Source organism: Urocitellus parryii, chromosome 10 (assembly GCF_045843805.1).
Source record: "Urocitellus parryii isolate mUroPar1 chromosome 10, mUroPar1.hap1, whole genome shotgun sequence".
Classification (NCBI taxonomy): Eukaryota; Metazoa; Chordata; class Mammalia; order Rodentia; family Sciuridae; genus Urocitellus; species Urocitellus parryii.
The window spans coordinates 86876436-86886621 of record NC_135540.1 but is presented as its reverse complement, the minus strand read 5'-3'; the positions used below and the strand labels follow the sequence as shown (position 1 = coordinate 86886621).

General features: G+C 38.4%; 1 pseudogene; it reads left to right on the top strand.

The window, feature by feature from the left end:
* Positions 1–7238: 7238 nt before the first annotated feature.
* LOC113196501 (ribosomal protein uL30-like pseudogene) lies at positions 7239–7995 on the top strand (annotated as a pseudogene).
* Positions 7996–10186: the final 2191 nt, after the last annotated feature.

The following is a 10186-nucleotide window of genomic DNA, read 5'->3' as shown; positions in this document are numbered from 1 at the left end:
TATATGGTATAATATAATGTTAAATTTTACTTTCTTCTAGAATTAGTATTTATTAAATAATTCTAATCTCTCCAAACATATTAAAATACCAATTTTTGCTTTTTAAATTCTCTTATTTGCAAAGATCTATTTCTGCCCTCTCTGTTTTGATCTCTTGTCTACCTGTCAATTCCTAGACTACTATCACATTGATTTGATTTGAATGGCTTTTTAGGGTGTTCTAATATCTGATAAGAAACACTCTCCTTTGTCAGTCTATGCTTTTACATTTTTGACTATTATTAAGCATCTATTCTTACTCCCAAACTTTAAGGTAATTTTACCCTATTCCAAAAAGATTTTTTAATGCCATGTTGGTAAATCTCATCAAGTTTATATTAATTTAGGGGAAATCAACATTATTACTATATTGTCTTCTCATTTGAAAACATTATCTCATGAAAATCAAAGGGGGATCAGTAGAGTAGAGGAAAGAGGTCAGAGAGGAAGGAGTGAAGGGAAAGAGGAAATACTGGGGAATGATATTGGCCAAATTATATTGTTATATTGTGTGCATGTACAAATATGTAATCAGAAATCCCAACACTATGTACATTTATAATACACCAATTAAAAATTTAAAAAGCAATAAAATTAAAACCTCACCTTACCATTTATTCAGATCTGTTTAATATCTGTGTGGTTTGGATATCAGGTGTCCCCCAAAAGCTCCTGTGTTAATGCAGGGATGTTCAAAGATAAAATGATGAGAATATGAGAGCTATAACTTTATCAGTCCATCCTAGTTTGAATGACTGAGTGGTAATTGTAGGCAAGGGGAGCATGGCTCGAGGGGGTGGGTCACTAGGGTGTGCTCTGGAAGGGTGCATCTTCCCTGTGTTCCCTGTGCCCCGCACCCCTCAGCTTCCTGAGCCTGCCACATGACCAGAGCATCTTTCACCTGCTGGGTCCTTCCCTCATGATGGGCTGGGTTCACCTTGGGCCCCAAGCAATGGAGTCGGCCATCTATGGACTGAGACCTCTGAAACCATGAGCCCCAAATAAAATTTTCTTCCTCTAAGTTGTTTCTGTCAGGTATTTTGGTCACAGTGATGCAAAGTTGACTAGAACAATATCATAAATAAATCTGTATAATTTTCTTCATATTGTTCCTGTGCTTTTCTCTTAAAACTTATTTATAAATACCATATCTTATAACTTATATAAATGCTATTTTTTCCATTTATTTTACTCAGTGCTTTTTATTAGGAATTTTGAATGACTGACTCTTGTATATGAATCTGTGTTGATCACCTGACCAAATTTTCTCATTAATTTTTGTGTTTTTATTTACTGAAGTCTTGAATTTCATCATCAGCAAAAAAAAATAGTTTTCTCTATTCTTTTCCAATATTTATACCAATTATTACATTTTCTTGTGCAGTAGTACATAGCAATGATAATAGTGAACATTCCTGATCAGTTCCCAATTTTAATAGGAAAAATTCTATGATTTGATTTTAGAATAATTTTGCTGTCCTGTTTGGTACACAGGGTTTCTATTTAATTCTGTAATGGAACTGGAAATAACAAAGCCCACCAGTAGTTAGTGAGTAAACAAAGACATAATATCCTAGGGGGAAATCATTTTTAGATTAAGGGCATGCATGACCTTCAGTCTGGACAGTGCATAGTTTTCTACCATCAAATAATTGTTTTTCTACTACAAATGACTGAGATCTCCTAACATTTCATACCACAGGAACTGGGTGAATGTTATGAGTATTTTGTAATGGGATGAAATGTTTTTATTTAGAGAAAGAAAGGAAACCTGGTCTGGCTAACCATTTTGTTGGAGAGTTGTTTGAAGTCACTTGGTGAGCAAGTTCAGAATACAACATTTTGTCATAAAGTTATGTCAAAGCTGTTTCAGGTTGCTATAACAAAATGCCATAAACTGAGTGGCACAATGGAAATTTATTTTTCACGGTTCTGGATGCTGGGAAGTCAAGACCAAGGTGCTGGCATTGGATCTGTTGCGGGCCTGTTTCCTGGTTCATAGACGGCTATGATTTTGCTTTGTCCTCTCATGGCAAGAGTAGGAGGACTCTCTGAGGTCTCTTTTGAAAGGGTACTAATCCTATATATGAGGCACCACTCTCAAGGTGTTCTAGTCTCCCAATGGTCCCACCTCCTAATAAGGAGTTAAGATTTTAACATATGAATTTGGGGGATCAGCAAAAACACTGTTGCAGTAGGAAAATTTAATTTAAAAAATAGGACAAATAATGATTGCCAGATAAAATGATGTCCACAAAGAATTTCCTTCTGTTACTATTTATAGTGTAATTGGGCTGTTTTTGCATGAAACTCTTGATTCTCCTACCTCAGCGTCCTAAGTAGCTGGGATTACAAGTAGGCACCACTATGCCTGGCTCTTTATAGTTTAATTGGGAACAGCTGATAACTTTTAGCAAACATTCTTCCATATCTATCAAAACATATTATTTGCTAACATAATAATGCTGCTAGATTTCTTGCTATTAATCCATTTTTACATGTCTAAAATAAAAATACTTGATCAAATGTATAGTTCTTTTTATTTATTGCCACATTATTTCTTTAATACTACTTATAATTTTTTGCTTCTATATTCAAAAGTGAGGTTTATTAGAATTGTCACTTCTTCAAGTTTTTAGTATTAAAGTCATGATAGCTTCAAGAAACCTTTTAGAGAGATATCTCTTTTTAAATGGCCTGGAATCACTTGAAAAAACAATGAAGTTATTCATTTTTTAAAGATTAGACAATTGCTGTGAATTTATCCTTTCCTGGAGTTTTAAAAAATAGATCTTTTATCACCTTTTCAGTTTTCACCAACAGTCATTTTCCATATCTTCTTTATTGTTGATTATTTGTATCTTCTAGAAAATAAATTATTTTCTTCAGTTTTTCAAATTTGTTATAATGAAATTGCTAGCAGTACCTCCTAGGACTCTTTAATTTCTCTAATATCTATGTCTCTGTCCCCTTTCTTATATCTAATCTAGTGTATACTTTTTCTCCTTTTCTCCTTAGGCTCAACAAGTGATTTATCGATCTTTTTTTAAATTATTTATTCTATTTCTAATTCAATTCATTATCGTTTTATCTTTAATTCTTTTCCTTATGGTTTTTATTGTTTTTCTAATTTCTTAAATGAATATTAAGAATTTCTATATGTAGCCTATCTTCCTCAATACTAATAAAAATATTTAAGGTTATGTATTTTTCTTTGGGTATGTATAGCTTTTGCAGTGTACATTGATTTGGGCATGAACTACTCTCTGTTTTTAATCCTTCCTAGAAAACTTATAATTTCCCTTTCAACTTATTTAGAGATTATTTAGGTATATAGCCCTTCATTTAATCCTAATAGTGAAGAAATTTTAGGTCATCCATCTATCTTTTTGTTTTTACTGGATTATAACCCAAGAATATGACATGTAAAATCTTTACTTGTCAAAATTTGAAGGTTTCTTCAATGTCAAGCACCTCAATCTTTATAAATCATCCATTTACAAATGAAAACTGAACATTCTCCAAACAGTTTAAATTTCAAGAAATGACAATTAAATTAAATGTATTAAAAGTAGCAAAAAATTCAGCTCTTCTGTGTGTTCACTTAATTGGATTACTAAATATCTTTAATTGAAAGAGATGTTGAAATCTCCCACAATTATTGTGTCTTTGTCAAGTTCTCCCCGGTGTTGGGGGAGGTGTTAATTTTAGAGAGAGCAGCTGGGGAAGACTAACCCACGTCCTCAGGAGCTGAGAGGTCAAGTCATGGAGTCAACTGGGAAAAGAGAGTGCAGGCTGGGGGCCACGAAGTCTCTCATCATTCAACCTCTGTTTCTTCCGTGACACAGAGTGTTTAACAGTGGAGTGAGACACCGAGCCCTGCCTGATAATGAGTTAGAACAGTGAAATAAAGTGAGAGTCAGCCTCAGAACCCTTGGTTCTCTCTTGGGTATGAACACTGTTAACATCGTCAGTGTTTCTGCACAGCATTATGTCTCTTCTCTACAAGGGGTAAGGGAATGGGTGAGACAAAAGTGAGTTTCTCTCTATATGTGACCTCCTGCTTAGTCCCCAGATAGAACCATTCTAACCTCACTCCTGGATACAACAGCCTCTTCACTGGCCCCTTATCCCTTGCTTCTCTCCCATCTATCCTCCAGACAACCATTCAAGTAAATTAGATGAACTATCTAACTTAAAATTCTCCAGAATTTCCCACTGAAAAATATCAACACTTCTTACCAATGACAGCAGAACTGACCACCCTTTAATCTCTCTAAACACATCTCACTCTATTCAGTCCCCAGCCCTGGGCTCCCATCACTCCTTTTTTTTTTTTTTCTCCCTGAAGATGCCAAACTTTTTTGCACAAACATGTCCATGCAATGCATCTGCTGCACCTTGAGCTTGGAATGCTGTGCACCTCCCAGCCTGCCCATCCCATTGCTACATGCTTTCCTCCTTCCCAGTGTCTACTTCTCACCTCCAATGTCACCACTTCAGAAAGGCCTGGTGGGACCAGCACCACCCCAGACACTCCTCCTCACAATATTCTATTTTATCTTCCTCATAATACTTATTATTCATTCATAGAGACCTTATTTCTGCATTTGTTACCTGTCTTCTTCTAGAATAAAGCTCCTTCAGGGTAAGAACTTCATGTGACCTAATCGATTTAATCACTGCTATATTCTCAGTGCCTATAAGAGAGCCTACTCATAGTAAATATTCATCAAATATATAACACTAATAGCCATTACTTTCTGCATAAAATCCAAATGTCTTATCATGGCAGTACACTTCTTCTTCACATAGTGTTGGCTCACATCATCAACCTCAAACCTTTCTTCTCCATCTTCTGCATGAAGCCACTGGGAATCAATGAAGTATTGCTGGTCTGATAAGCCTAAAAAGTAACCCTAGGGGCTGAAGTTGTGGCTCAGAGGTAGACTGCTCGCCTAGCATGCCTGAGGCACTGGGTTCAATCCTCAACACCACATAAATTAAAATATTGTGTCCAACTATAACTAAAAAATAAAGAACACTTGAGTAGGGATAATGGTAAAACCACATAATAGGTACAGTTATAATAGAAATTTAGTTATATGCATGGTTTATATAAACTTATTAGCACAATCCAAATACCAAGAAGGAAGATGAGAAGGGAAGAATGGACAAGGCAGAAGGGAGGGAAGGAAATGCATTTCTATGTGCTGGGCCTGTGTCAGGGTGGATGACATTTACAAAAGCACCAAAATAAAAAGTTTATTTCTCATAGAAGAGGATTTGAATCAAGAGACAAATGAGAATAAAGAACAGGTGAGCTTTTATTGCACATAGAAAATTACAATGCAAAAGAGAATAAAATCATGGCATTTGCAGATAAATGAATGGGTTGGAGAAGATAATGCTAATCGAAGTCAGCCAATCCCAAAAAAACAAATGCCGAATGTTTTCTCTGATATAAGAGGCTGACTCATAGTGGGGTAGGGAGGGGGAACATAGGAGGATTAGAGGAATTCTAGATAGGGCAGAGGAGTGAGAGGGAAAGGGAGGGGGCAGGAGATGAGCAAGGGCGGTGGAATGTGATGGACATCATTATCATCATTATCCGAACTACATGTATGAAGATATGAATTGGGTATCAACATACTTTATATATAAATGAGTATGAAAAATTGTGGTATATATGTGTAATAAGAATTGAATGCAAAAAAAACAAAGTACATGTATAAAGGCATGAATTGGCATGAACATACTCTATATACAAAGATATGAAAAATTGTACTCTATATGTGTAATAAGAACTGTAATGCATTCTGATGTCATGTATTAAAAAAAATAAAATCAATGAAACTAAAAAAAGAAAGAAAATTACAATGCAAGATAGAAGATGTTGTGTTATAAGCAAGAAAGGCATTATAAGTCACTGATAATTTGCTGTGGAAATTTTAAACAAATCTCCAACTAGATAATTAGTTTCCCAAAATCAGCCATCACCTACCTTTCTTCCTCTCTCTCCTTCCTTCCTTCTTATCTTCCTTCCTTTATTTTTGTGGAATCCCCATAATCTTTATTATAGCATTCCTCATGCAATGGGAAATCAGTAAATGCTTGCTGGGTAAATAGATGATTGTTCAGGGTTTGTGGGGAAGAAAGAGGGTGAGAAATGGGTAGTATATGGCAAGGAAAAGTTGATGCCTCCTGCTATGAAATCAAGAACATCACCTTGGAGGCAGACATGAACCCATCCTTGCCAAGACCAGGGTCAGAACCAAGACTCAGCCTTGGTAAAAAGTAGAAAATGTGTCCTACCAAGAGTGAACGTAAGCCCATAAAAGCATCCATTAATGTAGAGCAAAAGAAACCTGTACCTGGCCCTCTGATTGAAGCTATTGCATGCTTTCAGAGCAAAGAGATAATTTTCAAGCACAAGAGCAGAAAACACTTAATATAATGATTGGCCAAAAAGCACAATTATCTCTACTAACCTCCCACTCCACCACAGGCAGAAATATGGCTGCCTGGGTCAGAAATAAGGGTGCAGTGAGACTGAGCAGCAGCTGGAGGGAATCTGCCTATTTCAACAATCTATGGAAATGCATTCCCAGAGCATCTGACAAATGATGCTGAGTGCCTGGGAACGGCAGGCTGATAGGGACAGGCCACCCATCAGTTCCTGCTCTGCTTTTGTGTCTGAGAAGCACTTTCCTCTGGGCATGTCAACAGCACTTGTCTCTCTATAGATGAGCAGCAAGTACAGATGTTTAAAAAGCCAAAGCATATTCTCAGTTTAAAAGCCAGGGGAGGAGACGAAAATAAAGTTCTTCAAAAATGGTGAAGAAATCAGTCCTCCTTCCCTCCCTCGCTCTCCCACTCCCTCATTCCTTCCTTTCTCTCTTCCTCCTTCCCGCCCTGCCTTCCTTTTTTCTCACATGAAAAGTCCCAAGCACTCTGTGACTATGAACTCATTAATCCTTGTAACATTTCTATAAGGTAGGTGCTTTAAACCTCTATTTTATGAGTAAGGCAGCTGAAGCATAAAGAAGTTATATGGTTTTCCAGGGTCACAAAGCAAAATAAGAATTCAAAATACATAGACTGCCCCCAAATGCCAGCCTCTTAACCAATGCTATTTCAATTCTCTTATGACCTGCTGGTAAGTACCCTGGAATCAAAGTCTAAAAGTAAACTTGAGTAATTGCAGCACTGGAGAGATGGCGGAGGAAGAGCAAAGAAAAAAGATACCTTTGGTTCCAGAAAAATCTCCTGAAAAAGAGGAAGCCTTATCAGGCCCTCAAAGCTACCCAGGCAAAGCAGGTACTTTTGGCAAAGAAGGAGAGAAAAGGAAAAGAATTCAGATTTAAGTGACTAGAATCATTCCTACATGATTCCTGGTGGCAGAAACGTGACCACGTGCGCATCAGACTACTAGAAGTGAAACCTCATGCTTTGGAAGCACCTGATAAACATTCCTTGGCCTTTGTTGTACACATCCAAAGGATTAATGGAGTGAGTTTACTGGTGCAGAGGACCATTGCAAGACTTCGTCTGAAGAAAATATTTAGTGGTGTCTTTGTTAAAGTCACCCCCAAAGCCTAAAAATGCTATGGATAGTAGAACCTTATGTGACCTGGAGATTTCCAAATCTGAAGTCTGTCAGGGAACTCATCTTGAAACGTGGATAAGCAAGGGTCAAGAATAAGACCATCCCCCTGACAGACAACACAGTGATTGAGGAGCATCTGGGGAAGTTTGATGTCATTGGTCTGGAAGACCTCATTCATGAAATTGCCTCCCTGGGGAAGCTTATTTGGGAGATCTCTGGATTATAGCACCCTTTCCACCTCTCTGTTGCTTGTCATGCTACCAAAAATAGAGTGGGTTTCCTCAAGGAGATGGGCTTACCTGGCTAGGGGTAAACGCTTCATTCAGCTCATTCTTCAGCTAAATTAAACCCAGAATATCTGAAAGCAGTGCATCAGAAGCATGTGTTTCTGTTGGATGGAATTGTTGCCAAGTATCTTCACAGAAGATTATTTTCTGCCTTAAGAAACTGGAAGGAAGGGATTGGGGAAGAGACAGTAGGTTATGATCATGGCAGGCACCTCTCATCACAGCCCAGTTCCAAGGAAAATTGTTTTCCACATTTACCACCTCTGCTCTGAAATCAACACATGCCATGGAGAAAGGAGCCCTATTTTGTCTCATCTTCTGTCCTGCGGTTTAATATTGGTGAATGAATAACCCAGGCATGTATACAAGTCTCCCTAGGCCTCTTGCAGCAGTGGACCAAGTCCAGGAGCACACTTGAATCTAGATGTCCCAAGAGCCTAGTTTTGAAAAGACTTAAAATACTTGGGAAGAAAGAACAAAACCAAGTACTCATATGTCTCTGTTGTGAGTCCATGTTCCACCCTTCACCTGACAGCTTTATGAACTGTCAGACTTGCCTTGGCTCTAAGTGTATAGGGGGCTTTTCTAACCTATCCTGCAACAGACTTAAGTTCCCTTCACGAGCTCAGAGGTTGAGAAAGGAGGAACCCTTCACCCTGAACACAATGTACTCAAATTTTGCTTAGAATTTCAGGGTGTTCACAGACCCTTCTCTTTCAGGACTTACACATCTTCTCTGAGGAAGTCTTGTTCTTATTAGCATTTGGTCACCCAGGCCATGATCTTGCTAGACTTCTGGTTCCATGACCTGCAGAAGACCAAAGTTTACCCAGCCAATTGTGTTTCTGTAAAGAACATAATGGCGGGCCAGGTGCAGTGGCACACACCTATAATCTCAACAACTCAGGAGGCTGAGGCAGGAGGATTACAAATTTGAGGCCAGCTTCAGCAATTTAGCAAGACCCTGTCTCGAAAATGTAAAAAAGTGTGTGGAGGGTGTAGCTTAGTGATAAAGACCCCTGGGTTCAATCCCCATTGCCAAAAAAAGAATAGAGTGATAGATTTTTCACTTTCTACATCATCTATAACTACATTACTGATTATTTTCTCTCCTGGGATTCAGGATGCAATTTCCAGGTTTCCCTGATCAGCCTTCTCCTTAAAATCCAGATTAGGAAGAAGGGAGCCATTTTCTTGTTTTGGCATGAATGAAATTAGCACTATTTTGACTTTTTAGGACCCAGGCAGGCAACTCCGTTGGATTTCCACCCCCACTTATTCTGGACTTAGGAAGTATTGTCCTTTATCTTTCTAGTAATGGGGGAGGTCAACAAGGCTTCTGAGGATGCTAATCCTGAAAAAATAGATACTATTTATTTTCATCAGTGTCTATCCTTAAAGTGGTACTTCCATCTATTCCCTCTTGATTGCTTCAGAGTCGAGTTCCACAACTAAACAATCAAGGTCACTCCAGGTGAACTGGGCTGACATGAAATAATCACTCAGAGACAGAAATGCCTTTTTAGGGGTCCTTGGAAAGAGCGAGCGAGGAGCATGTGCTGAACCCTTTTATTGGGGATAAGCCATTCAAATGAGGCAAGAGGTCAGGTTTCAGGGGGTTGAGTCTAGCTTCATGATGTCTGCTGTCAGCATATTGACTGACTTTTGGGAAGGTCATGCCCATCTCATGAGCTGTGTGGGGATCATGGCAGAGCAAGCAAAAAGACCTGAGCGAGGCCCACCCAGAGAGGCAACATCGGCTCAGTCCACTTTGTGTGCTCAATGCTCAGTTCACACACACACACAGCCCATGGCTGGCTTGCCATATCTCCACATTCTCATCACTCAGGGCTAAGGGGCACTCAGTTCCCATATGGCAGCTCCCAACACTTCAGCTTGTCATCTAAGCAGTTGGTGAGAATGTGTTAGAGCCCAGTTAAACTGAGAATATGCTTAAACATTATGTTTCTTGGTCCTTTGGGATCAGCTCTACAGCAGTTTTGGTTCTTAAGACCCTTGAATACAGCTATGAAAATTGAGTGAAAGGTATAGGAATGCCTTAAAATGTGCCAGGTTATGAGGTAATTAATTGGGTTTGGTTCCAGAGTTTAACTTCCAGAAACAGATATTATTATAAATGTTACTTTTTAATATTGGAGAGCATTGTGATATCAGATTATTTTAAAATGATGTATTGCAAAGTCATGGAAAAATAGGTGTACGTAGGGAAGCCTTGGGTTTATATCCCAGA